Source organism: Oncorhynchus mykiss, chromosome 5 (assembly GCF_057628025.1).
Source record: "Oncorhynchus mykiss isolate SJ-2025 chromosome 5, ASM5762802v1, whole genome shotgun sequence".
Classification (NCBI taxonomy): domain Eukaryota; kingdom Metazoa; phylum Chordata; class Actinopteri; order Salmoniformes; family Salmonidae; genus Oncorhynchus; species Oncorhynchus mykiss.
Window position 1 is genome coordinate 97,641,780 of NC_143026.1, and position 18,102 is coordinate 97,659,881.

Here is an 18,102-nt window from a genome sequence, read left to right on the forward strand (position 1 = left end):
CTGTCATAATATAATAGAGACCGTAGATCTAGCTAGTCTGTCATAATTTAATAGCGACAGTAGATCTAGCTGGTCTGTCATCATTTAATAGAGACAGTAGATCTAGCTGGTCTGTCATAATACAATAGAGACAGTAGATCTAGCTGGTCTGTCATAATATAATAGAGACAGTAGATCTAGCTGGTCTGTCATAATAAAATAGAGACAGTAGATCTAGCTGGTCTGTCATTATTTTAGAGACAGTAGATCTAGCTTGTCTGCCATATTATAATACATACAGTAGATCTAGCTGGTCTGTCATATTATAATAGAGACAGTAGACCTAGCTGGTCTTTCATAATATAGTAGAGACAGCATATCTAGCTGGTCTGTCATATTATTATAGAGACAGTAGCTATAGCTGGTTTGTCATATTATAGAAAAGACAATAGATCTAGCTGGTCTGTCATATTATAATAGAGACAGCATATCTAGCTGATTTGTCATATTATGAAAGAGACAGTAGATCTAGCTGGTCTGTCATAATAAAATAGAGACAGTAGATCTAGCTGGTCTGTCATATTATTTTAGAGACAGTAGACCTAGCTGGTCTTTCATAATATAGTAGAGACAGCATATCTAGCTGGTCTGTCATATTATTATAGAGACAGTAGCTAAAGCTGGTTTGTCATATTATAATAGAGACAATAGATCTAGCTGGTCTGTCATATTATAATAGATACAGTAGATCTAGCTGGTCTGTCATAATATAGTAGAGACAGTAGATCTACCTGGTCTGTCATAATATAATAGAGACAGTAGAGCTAGCTAGTCTGTCATAATTTAATAGCGACAGTAGATCTAGCTGGTCTGTCATCATTTAATAGAGACAGTAGATCTAGCTGGTCTGTCATAATATAATAGAGACAGTAGATCTAGCTGGTCTGTCATAATATAATAGAGACAGTAGATCTAGCTGGTTTGTCATAATATAATAGAGACAGTAGATCTAGCTGGTCTGTCATAATATAATAGAGACAGTAGATCTAGCTGGTCTGTCATAATATAATAGAGACAGTAGATCTAGCTGGTCTTTCATAATATAGTAGAGACAGCATATCTAGCTGGTCTGTCATATTATTATAGAGACAGTACTTATAGCTGGTTTGTCATATTATAGAAAAGACAATAGATCTAGCTGGTCTGTCATATTATAATAGAAACAGTAGATCTAGCTGGTCTGTCATAATATAATAAAGACAGTAGATCTAGCTGGTCTGTCATAATATAATAGAGACAGCATATCTAGCTGATCTGTCATATTATGACAGAGACAGTAGATCTAGCTGGTCTGTCGTAATCTAATATAGACAGTAGATGTAGCTGGTCTGTCATTAAATAATAGAGACAGTAGATCTAGCTGGTCTGTCATAAATTAATATAGACAGTAGATGTAGTTGGTATGTCATTAAATAACAGAGACAGTAGATGTAGCTGGTCTGTCATATTATAATAGAGACAGTAGATCTAGCTGGTCTGTCATATTATAATAGAGACAGAAGATCTAGCTGGTCTGTCATATTATGATAGATACAGTAGATCTAGCTGGTCTGTCATAATATAATAGAGACATAGAGACAGTAGATCTAGCTGGTCTGTCATAATATAATAGAGACGGTAGATCTAGCTGGTCTGTAGTAATATAATAGAGACAGAGACAGTAGATCTAGCTGGTCTGTCATAAATTAATATAGACAGTAGATGTAGCTGGTCTGTCATTAAATAATAGAGACAGTAGATGTAGCTGGTCTGTCATATTATAATAGAGACAGTAGATCTAGCTGGTCTGTCATATTATTTTAGAGACAGTAGATCTACCTTGTCTGCCATATTATAATAGATACAGTAGATCTAGCTGGTCTGTCATAATATAGTAGAGACAGTAGATCTACCTGGTCTGTCATAATATAATAGAGACCGTAGATCTAGCTAGTCTGTCATAATTTAATAGCGACAGTAGATCTAGCTGGTCTGTCATCATTTAATAGAGACAGTAGATCTAGCTGGTCTGTCATAATACAATAGAGACAGTAGATCTAGCTGGTCTGTCATAATATAATAGAGACAGTAGATCTAGCTGGTCTGTCATAATAAAATAGAGACAGTAGATCTAGCTGGTCTGTCATAATATAGTAGAGACAGTAGATCTACCTGGTCTGTCATAATATAATAGAGACAGTAGAGCTAGCTAGTCTGTCATAATTTAATAGCGACAGTAGATCTAGCTGGTCTGTCATCATTTAATAGAGACAGTAGATCTAGCTGGTCTGTCATAATATAATAGAGACAGTAGATCTAGCTGGTCTGTCATAATATAATAGAGACAGTAGATCTAGCTGGTTTGTCATAATATAATAGAGACAGTAGATCTAGCTGGTCTGTCATAATATAATAGAGACAGTAGATCTAGCTGGTCTGTCATAATATAATAGAGACAGTAGATCTAGCTGGTCTTTCATAATATAGTAGAGACAGCATATCTAGCTGGTCTGTCATATTATTATAGAGACAGTACTTATAGCTGGTTTGTCATATTATAGAAAAGACAATAGATCTAGCTGGTCTGTCATATTATAATAGAAACAGTAGATCTAGCTGGTCTGTCATAATATAATAAAGACAGTAGATCTAGCTGGTCTGTCATAATATAATAGAGACAGCATATCTAGCTGATCTGTCATATTATGACAGAGACAGTAGATCTAGCTGGTCTGTCGTAATCTAATTTAGACAGTAGATGTAGCTGGTCTGTCATTAAATAATAGAGACAGTAGATCTAGCTGGTCTGTCATAAATTAATATAGACAGTAGATGTAGTTGGTATGTCATTAAATAACAGAGACAGTAGATGTAGCTGGTCTGTCATATTATAATAGAGACAGTAGATCTAGCTGGTCTGTCATATTATAATAGAGACAGAAGATCTAGCTGGTCTGTCATATTATGATAGATACAGTAGATCTAGCTGGTCTGTCATAATATAATAGAGACATAGAGACAGTAGATCTAGCTGGTCTGTCATAATATAATAGAGACGGTAGATCTAGCTGGTCTGTAGTAATATAATAGAGACAGAGACAGTAGATCTAGCTGGTCTGTCATAAATTAATATAGACAGTAGATGTAGCTGGTCTGTCATTAAATAATAGAGACAGTAGATGTAGCTGGTCTGTCATATTATAATAGAGACAGTAGATCTAGCTGGTCTGTCATATTATTTTAGAGACAGTAGATCTACCTTGTCTGCCATATTATAATAGATACAGTAGATCTAGCTGGTCTGTCATAATATAGTAGAGACAGTAGATCTACCTGGTCTGTCATAATATAATAGAGACCGTAGATCTAGCTAGTCTGTCATAATTTAATAGCGACAGTAGATCTAGCTGGTCTGTCATCATTTAATAGAGACAGTAGATCTAGCTGGTCTGTCATAATACAATAGAGACAGTAGATCTAGCTGGTCTGTCATAATATAATAGAGACAGTAGATCTAGCTGGTCTGTCATTATTTTAGAGACAGTAGATCTAGCTTGTCTGCCATATTATAATACATACAGTAGATCTAGCTGGTCTGTCATATTATAATAGAGACAGTAGACCTAGCTGGTCTTTCATAATATAGTAGAGACAGCATATCTAGCTGGTCTGTCATATTATTATAGAGACAGTAGCTATAGCTGGTTTGTCATATTATAGAAAAGACAATAGATCTAGCTGGTCTGTCATATTATAATAGAGACAGCATATCTAGCTGATTTGTCATATTATGAAAGAGACAGTAGATCTAGCTGGTCTGTCATAATAAAATAGAGACAGTAGATCTAGCTGGTCTGTCATATTATTTTAGAGACAGTAGACCTAGCTGGTCTTTCATAATATAGTAGAGACAGCATATCTAGCTGGTCTGTCATATTATTATAGAGACAGTAGCTAAAGCTGGTTTGTCATATTATAATAGAGACAATAGATCTAGCTGGTCTGTCATATTATAATAGATACAGTAGATCTAGCTGGTCTGTCATAATATAGTAGAGACAGTAGATCTACCTGGTCTGTCATAATATAATAGAGACAGTAGAGCTAGCTAGTCTGTCATAATTTAATAGCGACAGTAGATCTAGCTGGTCTGTCATCATTTAATAGAGACAGTAGATCTAGCTGGTCTGTCATAATGTAATAGAGACAGTAGATCTAGCTGGTCTGTCATAATATAATAGAGACAGTAGATCTAGCTGGTTTGTCATAATATAATAGAGACAGTAGATCTAGCTGGTCTGTCATAATATAATAGAGACAGTAGATCTAGCTGGTCTGTCATAATATAATAGAGACAGTAGATCTAGCTGGTCTTTCATAATATAGTAGAGACAGCATATCTAGCTGGTCTGTCATATTATTATAGAGACAGTACTTATAGCTGGTTTGTCATATTATAGAAAAGACAATAGATCTAGCTGGTCTGTCATATTATAATAGAAACAGTAGATCTAGCTGGTCTGTCATAATATAATAAAGACAGTAGATCTAGCTGGTCTGTCATAATATAATAGAGACAGCATATCTAGCTGATCTGTCATATTATGACAGAGACAGTAGATCTAGCTGGTCTGTCGTAATCTCATATAGACAGTAGATGTAGCTGGTCTGTCATTAAATAATAGAGACAGTAGATCTAGCTGGTTTGTCATAAATTAATATAGACAGTAGATGTAGTTGGTATGTCATTAAATAACAGAGACAGTAGATGTAGCTGGTCTGTCATATTATAATAGAGACAGTAGATCTAGCTGGTCTGTCATATTATAATAGAGACAGAAGATCTAGCTGGTCTGTCATATTATGATAGATACAGTAGATCTAGCTGGTCTGTCATAATATAATAGAGACATAGAGACAGTAGATCTAGCTGGTCTGTCATAATATAATAGAGACGGTAGATCTAGCTGGTCTGTAGTAATATAATAGAGACAGAGACAGTAGATCTAGCTGGTCTGTCATAAATTAATATAGACAGTAGATGTAGCTGGTCTGTCATTAAATAATAGAGACGGTAGATCTAGCTGGTCTGTAGTAATATAATAGAGACAGAGACAGTAGATCTAGCTGGTCTGTCATAAATTAATAGAGACAGTAGATCTAGCAGGTCTGTCATATTATAATAGAGACAGTAGATGTAGATGGTCTGTCATATTATAATAGAGACAGTAGATCTAGCTGGTCTGTCATATTATTTTAGAGACAGTAGATCTACCTTGTCTGCCATATTATAATAGATACAGTAGATCTAGCTGGTCTGTCATAATATAGTAGAGACAGTAGATCTACCTGGTCTGTCATAATATAATAGAGACCGTAGATCTAGCTAGTCTGTCATAATTTAATAGCGACAGTAGATCTAGCTGGTCTGTCATTATTTAATAGAGACAGTGGATCTAGCTGGTCTGTCATAATATAATAGAGACAGTAGATCTAGCTGGTCTGTCATAATATAATAGAGACAGTAGATCTAGCTGGTCTGTCATAATAAATTAGAGACAGTAGATCTAGCTGGTCTGTCATTGTTTTAGAGACAGTAGATCTAGCTTGTCTGCCATATTATAATAGATACAGTAGATCTAGCTGGTCTGTCATATTATAATAGAGACAGTAGACCTAGCTGGTCTTTCATAATATAGTAGAGACAGCATATCTAGCTGGTCTGTCATATTATTATAGAGACAGTAGCTATAGCTGGTTTGTCATATTATAGAAAAGACAATAGATCTAGCTGGTCTGTCATATTATAATAGAGACAGCATATCTAGCTGATTTGTCATATTATGAAAGAGACAGTAGATCTAGCTGGTCTGTCATAATAAAATAGAGACAGTAGATCTAGCTGGTCTGTCATATTATTTTAGAGACAGTAGACCTAGCTGGTCTTTCATAATATAGTAGAGACAGCATATCTAGCTGGTCTGTCATATTATTATAGAGACAGTAGCTAAAGCTGGTTTGTCATATTATAATAGAGACAATAGATCTAGCTGGTCTGTCATATTATAATAGATACAGTAGATCTAGCTGGTCTGTCATAATATAGTAGAGACAGTAGATCTACCTGGTCTGTCATAATATAATAGAGACAGTAGAGCTAGCTAGTCTGTCATAATTTAATAGCGACAGTAGATCTAGCTGGTCTGTCATCATTTAATAGAGACAGTAGATCTAGCTGGTCTGTCATAATATAATAGATACAGTAGATCTAGCTGGTCTGTCATAATATAATAGAGACAGTAGATCTAGCTGGTTTGTCATAATATAATAGAGACAGTAGATCTAGCTGGTCTGTCATAATATAATAGAGACAGTAGATCTAGCTGGTCTGTCATAATATAATAGAGACAGTAGATCTAGCTGGTCTTTCATAATATAGTAGAGACAGCATATCTAGCTGGTCTGTCATATTATTATAGAGACAGTACTTATAGCTGGTTTGTCATATTATAGAAAAGACAATATATCTAGCTGGTCTGTCATATTATAATAGAAACAGTAGATCTAGCTGGTCTGTCATAATATAATAAAGACAGTAGATCTAGCTGGTCTGTCATAATATAGTAGAGACAGCATATCTAGCTGATCTGTCATATTATGACAGAGACAGTAGATCTAGCTGGTCTGTCATAATCTAATATAGACAGTAGATGTAGCTGGTCTGTCATTAAATAATAGAGACAGTAGATCTAGCTGGTCTGTCATAAATTAATATAGACAGTAGATGTAGCTGGTCTGTCATTAAATAACAGAGACAGTAGATGTAGCTGGTCTGTCATATTATAATAGAGACAGTAGATCTAGCTGGTCTGTCATATTATAATAGAGACAGAAGATCTAGCTGGTCTGTCATATTATGATAGAGACAGTAGATCTAGCTGGTCTGTCATAATATAATAGAGACATAGAGACAGTAGATCTAGCTGGTCTGTCATAATATAATAGAGACGGTAGATCTAGCTGGTCTGTAGTAATATAATAGAGACAGAGACAGTAGATCTAGCTGGTCTGTCATAAATTAATATAGACAGTAGATGTAGCTGGTCTGTCATTAAATAATAGAGACAGTAGATGTAGCTGGTCTGTCATATTATAATAGAGACAGTAGATCTAGCAGGTCTGTCATATTATAATAGAGACAGTAGATGTAGATGGTCTGTCATATTATAATAGAGACAGTAGATCTAGCTGGTCTGTCATATTATTTTAGAGACAGTAGATCTACCTTGTCTGCCATATTATAATAGATACAGTAGATCTAGGTGGTCTGTCATAATATAGCAGAGACAGTAGATCTACCTGGTCTGTCATAATATAATAGAGACCGTAGATCTAGCTAGTCTGTCATAATTTAATAGCGACAGTAGATCTAGCTGGTCTGTCATCATTTAATAGAGACAGTGGATCTAGCTGGTCTGTCATAATATAATAGAGACAGTAGATCTAGCTGGTCTGTCATAATATAATAGAGACAGTAGAACTAGCTGGTCTGTCATAATAAAATAGAGACAGTAGATCTAGCTGGTCTGTCATTGTTTTAGAGACAGTAGATCTAGCTTGTCTGCCATATTATAATAGATACAGTAGATCTAGCTGGTCTGTCATATTATAATAGAGACAGTAGACCTAGCTGGTCTTTCATAATATAGTAGAGACAGCATATCTAGCTGGTCTGTCATATTATTATAGAGACAGTAGCTATAGCTGGTTTGTCATATTATAGAAAAGACAATAGATCTAGCTGGTCTGTCATATTATAATAGAGACAGCATATCTAGCTGATTTGTCATATTATGAAAGAGACAGTAGATCTAGCTGGTCTGTCATAATAAAATAGAGACAGTAGATCTAGCTGGTCTGTCATATTATTTTAGAGACAGTAGACCTAGCTGGTCTTTCATAATGTAGTAGAGACAGCAGATCTAGCTGGTCTGTCATATTATTATAGAGACAGTAGCTAAAGCTGGTTTGTCATATTATAATAGAGACAATAGATCTAGCTGGTCTGTCATATTATAATAGATACAGTAGATCTAGCTGGTCTGTCATAATATAGTAGAGACAGTAGATCTACCTGGTCTGTCATAATATAATAGAGACAGTAGATCTAGCTAGTCTGTCATAATTTAATAGCGACAGTAGACCTAGCTGGTCTGTCATCATTTAATAGAGACAGTAGATCTAGCTGGTCTGTCATAATATAATAGAGACAGTAGATCTAGCTGGTCTGTCATAATATAATAGAGACAGTAGATCTAGCTGGTTTGTCATAATATAATAGAGACAGTAGATCTAGCTGGTCTGTCATAATATAATAGAGACAGTAGATCTAGCTGGTCTGTCATAATATAATAGAGACAGTAGATCTAGCTGGTCTTTCATAATATAGTAGAGACAGCATATCTAGCTGGTCTGTCATATTATTATAGAGACAGTACTTATAGCTGGTTTGTCATATTATAGAAAAGACAATAGATCTAGCTGGTCTGTCATATTATAATAGAAACAGTAGATCTAGCTGGTCTGTCATAATACAATAAAGACAGTAGATCTAGCTGGTCTGTCATAATATAATAGAGACAGCATATCTAGCTGATCTGTCATATTATGACAGAGACAGTAGATCTAGCTGGTCTGTCATAATCTAATATAGACAGTAGATGTAGCTGGTCTGTCATTAAATAATAGAGACAGTAGATCTAGCTGGTCTGTCATAAATTAATATAGAAAATAGATGTAGCTGGTCTGTCATTAAATAACAGAGACAGTAGATGTAGCTGGTCTGTCATATTATAATAGAGACAGTAGATCTAGCTGGTCTGTCATATTATAATAGAGACAGCATATCTAGCTGATTTGTCATATTATGACAGAGACAGTAGATCTAGCTGGTCTGTCAAAATAAAATAGAGACAGTAGATCTAGCTGGTCTGTCATATTATAATAGATACAGTAGATCTAGCTGGTCTGTCTTAATATAGTAGAGACAGTAGATCTACCTGGTCTGTCATATTATAATAGAGACAGTAGATCTAGCTGGTCTGTCATATTATAATAGAGACAGTAGCTATAGCTGGTTTGTCATATTATAATAGAGACAATAGATCTAGCTGGTCTGTCATATTATAATAGATACAGTAGATCTAGCTGGTCTGTCATAATATAGTAGAGACAGTAGATCTACCTGGTCTGTCATAATATAATAGAGACCGTAGATCTAGCTAGTCTGTCATAATTTAATAGCGACAGTAGATCTAGCTGGTCTGTCATCATTTAATAGAGACAGTAGATCTAGCTGGTCTGTCATAATATAATAGAGACAGTAGATCTAGCTGGTCTGTCATAATAAAATAGAGACAGTAGATCTAGCTGGTCTGTCATAATTTTAGAGACAGTAGATCTAGCTTGTCTGCCATATTATAATAGAGACAGTAGATCTAGCTGGTCTGTCATAATATAATAGAGACAGTAGATCTAGCTGGTCTTTCATAATATAGTAGAGACAGCATATCTAGCTGGTCTGTCATATTATTATAGAGACAGTACTTATAGCTGGTTTGTCATATTATAGAAAAGACAATAGATCTAGCTGGTCTGTCATATTATAATAGAAACAGTAGATCTAGCTGGTCTGTCATAATATAATAAAGACAGTAGATCTAGCTGGTCTGTCATAATATAATAGAGACAGCATATCTAGCTGATCTGTCATATTATGACAGAGACAGTAGATCTAGCTGGTCTGTCATAATCTAATATAGACAGTAGATGTAGCTGGTCTGTCATTAAATAATAGAGACAGTAGATCTAGCTGGTCTGTCATAAATTAATATAGACAGTAGATGTAGCTGGTCTGTCATTAAATAACAGAGACAGTAGATGTAGCTGGTCTGTCATATTATAATAGAGACAGTAGATCTAGCTGGTCTGTCATATTATAATAGAGACAGCATATCTAGCTGATTTGTCATATTATGACAGAGACAGTAGGTCTAGCTGGTCTGTCATAATAAAATAGAGACAGTAGATCTAGCTGGTCTGTCATATTATAATAGATACAGTAGATCTAGCTGGTCTGTCTTAATATAGTAGAGACAGTAGATCTACCTGGTCTGTCATATTATAATAGAGACAGTAGATCTAGCTGGTCTGTCATATTATAATAGAGACAGTAGCTATAGCTGGTTTGTCATATTATAATAGAGACAATAGATCTAGCTGGTCTGTCATATTATAATAGATACAGTAGATCTAGCTGGTCTGTCATAATATAGTAGAGACAGTAGATCTACCTGGTCTGTCATAATATAATAGAGACCGTAGATCTAGCTAGTCTGTCATAATTTAATAGCGACAGTAGATCTAGCTGGTCTGTCATCATTTAATAGAGACAGTAGATCTAGCTGGTCTGTCATAATATAATAGAGACAGTAGATCTAGCTGGTCTGTCATAATAAAATAGAGACAGTAGATCTAGCTGGTCTGTCATTATTTTAGAGACAGTAGATCTAGCTTGTCTGCCATATTATAATAGATACAGTAGATCTAGCTGGTCTGTCATATTATAATAGAGACAGTAGACCTAGCTGGTCTTTCATAATATAGTAGAGACAGCATATCTAGCTGGTCTGTCATATTATTATAGAGACAGTAGCTATAGCTGGTTTGTCATATTATAGAAAAGACAATAGATCTAGCTGGTCTGTCATATTATAATAGAGACAGCATATCTAGCTGATTTGTCATATTATGAAAGAGACAGTAGATCTAGCTGGTCTGTCATAATAAAATAGAGACAGTAGATCTAGCTGGTCTGTCATATTATTTTAGAGACAGTAGACCTAGCTGGTCTTTCATAATACAGTAGAGACAGCATATCTAGCTGGTCTGTCATATTATTATAGAGACAGTAGCTAAAGCTGGTTTGTCATATTATAATAGAGACAATAGATCTAGCTGGTCTGTCATATTATAATAGATACAGTAGATCTAGCTGGTCTGTCATAATATAGTAGAGACAGTAGATCTACCTGGTCTGTCATAATATAATAGAGACAGTAGATCTAGCTAGTCTGTCATAATTTAATAGCGACAGTAGATCTAGCTGGTCTGTCATCATTTAATAGAGACAGTAGATCTAGCTGGCCTGTCATAATATAATAGAGACAGTAGATCTAGCTGGTCTGTCATAATATAATAGAGACAGTAGATCTAGCTGGTCTGTCATAATATAATAGAGACAGTAGATCTAGCTGGTCTTTCATAATATAGTAGAGACAGCATATCTAGCTGGTCTGTCATATTATTATAGAGACAGTACTTATAGCTGGTTTGTCATATTATAGAAAAGACAATAGATCTAGCTGGTCTGTCATATTATAATAGAAACAGTAGATCTAGCTGGTCTGTCATAATATAATAAAGACAGTAGATCTAGCTGGTCTGTCATAATATAATAGAGACAGCATATCTAGCTGGTCTGTCATATTATGACAGAGACAGTAGCTAAAGCTGGTTTGTCATATTATAATAGAGACAATAGATCTAGCTGGTCTGTCATATTATAATAGATACAGTATATCTAGCTGGTCTGTCATATTATTATAGAGACAGTAGCTAAAGCTGGTTTGTCATATTATAATAGAGACAATAGATCTAGCTGGTCTGTCATATTATAATAGATACAGTAGATCTAGCTGGTCTGTCATAATATAGTAGAGACAGTAGATCTACCTGGTCTGTCATAATATAATAGAGACAGTAGATCTAGCTAGTCTGTCATAATTTAATAGCGACAGTAGATCTAGCTGGTCTGTCATCATTTAATAGAGACAGTAGATCTAGCTGGTCTGTCATAATATAATAGAGACAGTAGATCTAGCTGGTCTGTCATAATATAATAGAGACAGTAGATCTAGCTGGTCTGTCATAATATAATAGAGACAGTAGATCTAGCTGGTCTTTCATAATATAGTAGAGACAGCATATCTAGCTGGTCTGTCATATTATTATAGAGACAGTACTTATAGCTGGTTTGTCATATTATAGAAAAGACAATAGATCTAGCTGGTCTGTCATATTATAATAGAAACAGTAGATCTAGCTGGTCTGTCATAATATAATAAAGACAGTAGATCTAGCTGGTCTGTCATAATATAATAGAGACAGCATATCTAGCTGGTCTGTCATATTATGACAGAGACAGTAGATCTAGCTGGTCTGTCATAATCTAATATAGACAGTAGATGTAGCTGGTCTGTCATTAAATAATAGAGACAGTAGATCTAGCTGGTCTGTCATAAATTAATATAGACAGTAGATGTAGCTGGTCTGTCATTAAATAACAGAGACAGTAGATGTAGCTGGTCTGTCATATTATAATAGAGACAGTAGATCTAGCTCGTCTGTCATATTATAATAGAGACAGCATATCTAGCTGATTTGTCATATTATGACAGAGACAGTAGATCTAGCTGGTCTGTCATAATAAAATAGAGACATTAGATCTAGCTGGTCTGTCATATTATTTTAGAGACAGTAGATCTACCTTGTCTGCCATATTATAATAGATACAGTAGATCTAGCTGGTCTGTCATATTATAATAGAGACAGTAGACCTAGCTGGTCTTTCATAATATAGTAGAGACAGCATATCTAGCTGGTCTGTCATATTATTATAGAGACAGTAGCTAAAGCTGGTTTGTCATATTATAATTGGTGACAATAGATCTAGCTGGTCTGTCATATTATAATAGATACAGTAGATCTAGCTGGTCTGTCTTAATATAGTAGAGACAGTAGATCTACCTGGTCTGTCATAATATAATAGAGACAGTAGATCTAGCTAGTCTGTCATAATTTATTAGCGACAGTAGATCTAGCTGGTCTGTCATCATTTAATAGAGAAAGTAGATCTAGCTGGTCTGTCATAATATAATAGAGACAGTAGATCTAGCTGGTCTGTCATAATATAATAGATACAGTAGATCTAGCTGGTCTGTCATATTATAATAGAGACAGTAGACCTAGCTGGTCTTTCATAATATAGTAGAGACAGCATATCTAGCTGGTCTGTCAAATTATTATAGAGAAGTAGCTAAAGCTGGTTTGTCATATTATAATTGGTGACAATAGATCTAGCTGGTCTGTCATATTATAATAGATACAGTAGATCTAGCTGGTCTGTCTTAATATAGTAGAGACAGTAGATCTAGCTGGTCTGTCATGATATAATAGAGACAGTAGATCTAGCTAGTCTGTCATAATTTAATAGCGACAGTAGATCTAGCTGGTCTGTCATCATTTAATAGAGACAGTAGATCTAGCTGGTCTGTCATAATATAATAGAGACAGTAGATCTAGCTGGTCTGTCATAATATAATAGAGACAGTAGATCTAGCTGGTCTGTCATAATAAAATAGAGACAGTAGATCTAGCTGGTCTGTCAAATCATTATAGAGACAGTAGATCTAGCTGGTCCATCATATTATAATAGATACAGTAGATCTAACTGGTCTTTCATAATATAATAGAGACATTAGATCTAGCTGGTCTGTCATAATATAATAGAGACAGAAGATCTAGCTGGTCTGTCATATTATGATAGAGACAGTAGATCTAGCTGGTCTGTCATAATATAATAGAGACATAGAGACAGTAGATCTAGCTGGTCTGTCATAATATAATAGAGACGGTAGATCTAGCTGGTCTGTAGTAATATAATAGAGACAGAGACAGTAGATCTAGCTGGTCTGTCATAAATTAATATAGACAGTAGATGTAGCTGGTCTGTCATTAAATAATAGAGACAGTAGATGTAGCTGGTCTGTCATATTATAATAGAGACAGTAGATCTAGCTGGTCTGTCATATTATAATAGAGACAGTAGATGTAGATGGTCTGTCATATTATAATATAGACAGTAGATCTAGCTGGTCTGTCATATTATTTTAGAGACAGTAGATCTACCTTGTCTGCCATATTATAATAGATACAGTAGATCTAGCTGGTCTGTCATAATATAGTAGAGACAGTAGATCTACCTGGTCTGTCATAATATAATAGAGACCATAGATCTAGTTAGTCTGTCATAATTTAATAGCGACAGTAGATCTAGCTGGTCTGTCATCATTTAATAGAGACAGTAGATCTAGCTGGTCTGTCATAATATAATAGAGACAGTAGATCTAGCTGGTCTGTCATAATATAATAGAGACAGTAGATCTAGCTGGTCTGTCATAATAAAATAGAGACAGTAGATCTAGCTGGTCTGTCATTATTTTAGAGACAGTAGATCTAGCTTGTCTGCCATATTATAATAGATACAGTAGATCTAGCTGGTCTGTCATATTATAATAGAGACAGTAGACCTAGCTGGTCTTTCATAATATAGTAGAGACAGCATATCTAGCTGGTCTGTCATAATATTATAGAGACAGTAGCTATAGCTGGTTTGTCATATTATAGAAAAGACAATAGATCTAGCTGGTCTGTCATATTATAATAGAGACAGCATATCTAGCTGATTTGTCATATTATGAAAGAGACAGTAGATCTAGCTGGTCTGTCATAATAAAATAGAGACAGTAGATCTAGCTGGTCTGTCATATTATTTTAGAGACAGTAGACCTAGCTGGTCTTTCATAATATAGTAGAGACAGCATATCTAGCTGGTCTGTCATATTATTATAGAGACAGTAGCTAAAGCTGGTTTGTCATATTATAATAGAGACAATAGATCTAGCTGGTCTGTCATATTATAATAGATACAGTAGATCTAGCTGGTCTGTCATAATATAGTAGAGACAGTAGATCTACCTGGTCTGTCATAATATAATAGCGACAGTAGATCTAGCTAGTCTGTCATAATTTAATAGCGACAGTAGATCTAGCTGGTCTGTCATCATTTAATAGAGACAGTAGATCTAGCTGGTCTGTCATAATATAATAGAGACAGTAGATCTAGCTGGTCTGTCATAATATAATAGAGACAGTAGATGTAGCTGGTTTGTCATAATATAATAGAGACAGTAGATCTAGCTGGTCTGTCATAATATAATAGAGACAGTAGATCTAGCTGGTCTGTCATAATATAATAGAGACAGTAGATCTAGCTGGTCTTTCATAATATAGTAGAGACAGCATATCTAGCTGGTCTGTCATATTATTATAGAGACAGTACTTATAGCTGGTTTGTCATATTATAGAAAAGACAATAGATCTAGCTGGTCTGTCATATTATAATAGAAACAGCATATCTAGCTGGTCTGTCATATTATTATAGAGACAGTAGCTAAAGCTGGTTTGTCATATTATAATAGAGACAATATATCTAGCTGGTCTGTCATATTATAATAGATACAGTAGATCTAGCTGGTCTGTCATAATATAGTAGAGACAGTAGATCTACCTGGTCTGTCATAATATAATAGCGACAGTAGATCTAGCTAGTCTGTCATAATTTAATAGCGACAGTAGATCTAGCTGGTCTGTCATCATTTAATAGAGACAGTAGATCTAGCTGGTCTGTCATAATATAATAGAGACAGTAGATCTAGCTGGTCTGTCATAATATAATAGAGACAGTAGATCTAGCTGGTTTGTCATAATATAATAGAGACAGTAGATCTAGCTGGTCTGTCATAATATAATAGAGACAGTAGATCTAGCTGGTCTGTCATAATATAATAGAGACAGTAGATCTAGCTGGTCTTTCATAATATAGTAGAGACAGCATATCTAGCTGGTCTGTCATATTATTATAGAGACAGTACTTATAGCTGGTTTGTCATATTATAGAAAAGACAATAGATCTAGCTGGTCTGTCATATTATAATAGAAACAGTAGATCTAGCTGGTCTGTCATAATATAATAGAGACAGCATATCTAGCTGATCTGTCATATTATGACAGAGACAGTAGATCTAGCTGGTCTGTCATAATCTAATATAGACAGTAGATGTAGCTGGTCTGTCATTAAATAATAGAGACAGTAGATCTAGCTGGTCTGTCATAAATTAATATAGACAGTAGATGTAGCTGGTCTGTCATTAAATAACAGAGACAGTAGATGTAGCTGGTCTGTCATATTATAATAGAGACAGTAGATCTAGCTGGTCTGTCATATTATAATAGAGACAGCATATCTAGCTGATTTGTCATATTATGACAGAGACAGTAGATCTAGCTGGTCTGTCATAATAAAATAGAGACAGTAGATCTAGCTGGTCTGTCATATTATTTTAGAGACAGTAGATCTACCTTGTCTGCCATATTATAATAGATACAGTAGATCTAGCTGGTCTGTCATATTATAATAGAGACAGTAGACCTAGCTGGTCTTTCATAATATAGTAGAGACAGCATATCTAGCTGGTCTGTCATATTATTATAGAGACAGTAGCTAAAGCTGGTCTGTCATATTATTATAGAGACAGTAGCTATAGCTGGTTTGTCATATTATAGAAAAGACAATAGATCTAGCTGGTCTGTCATATTATAATAGAGACAGTAGATCTAGCTGGTCTGTCATAATAAAATAGAGACAGTAGATCTAGCTGGTCTGTCATATTATTTTAGAGACAGTAGACCTAGCTGGTCTTTCATAATATAGTAGAGACAGCATATCTAGCTGGTCTGTCATATTATTATAGAGACAGTAGCTAAAGCTGGTTTGTCATATTATAATAGAGACAATAGATCTAGCTGGTCTGTCATATTATAATAGATACAGTAGATCTAGCTGGTCTGTCATAATATAGTAGAGACAGTAGATCTACCTGGTCTGTCATAATATAATAGAGACAGTAGATCTAGCTAGTCTGTCATAATTTAATAGCGACAGTAGATCTAGCTGGTCTGTCATCATTTAATAGAGACAGTAGATCTAGCTGGTCTGTCATAATATAATAGAGACAGTAGATCTAGCTGGTCTTTCATAATATAGTAGAGACAGCATATCTAGCTGGTCTGTCATATTATTATAGAGACAGTACTTATAGCTGGTTTGTCATATTATAGAAAATACAATAGATCTAGCTGGTCTGTCATATTATAATAGAAACAGTAGATCTAGCTGGTCTGTCATAATATAATAAAGACAGTAGATCTAGCTGGTCTGTCATAATATAATAGAGACAGCATATCTAGCTGGTCTGTCATATTATGACAGAGACAGTAGATCTAACACCATAGTACCCTCCAAGCTCGTCATCAAGCTCGAGACCCTGGGTCTCGACCCCGCCCTGTGCAACTGGGTACTGGACTTCCTGACGGGCCGCCCCCAGGTGGTGAGGGTAGGCAACAACATCTCCTCCCCGCTGATCCTCAACACTGGGGCCCCACAAGGTTGCGTTCTGAGCCCTCTCCTGTACTCCCTGTTCACCCACGACTGCGTGGCCACGCACGCCTCCAACTCAATCATCAAGTTTGCGGACGACACAACAGTGGTAGGCTTGATTACCAACAACGATGAGACGGCCTACAGGGAGGAGGTGAGGGCCCTCGGAGTGTGGTGTCAGGAAAACAACCTCACACTCAACGTCAACAAAACTAAGGAGATGATTGTGGACTTCAGGAAACAGCTGAGGGAACACCCCCCTATCCACATCGATGGAACAGTAGTGGAGAGGGTAGCAAGTTTTAAGTTCCTCGGCATACACATCACAGACAAACTGAATTGGTCCACTCACACAGACAGCATCGTGAAGAAGGCGCAGCAGCGCCTCTTCAACCTCAGGAGGCTGAAGAAATTCGGCTTGTCACCAAAAGCACTCACAAACTTCTACAGATGCACAATCGAGAGCATCCTGGCGGGCTGTATCACCGCCTGGTATGGCAACTGCACCGCCCTCAACCGTAAGGCTCTCCAGAGGGTAGTGAGGTCTGCACAACGCATCACCGGGGGCAAACTACCTGCCCTCCAGGACACCTACACCACCCGATGTCACAGGAAGGCCATAAAGATCATCAAGGACATCAACCACCCGAGCCACTGCCTGTTCACCCCGCTATCATCCAGAAGGC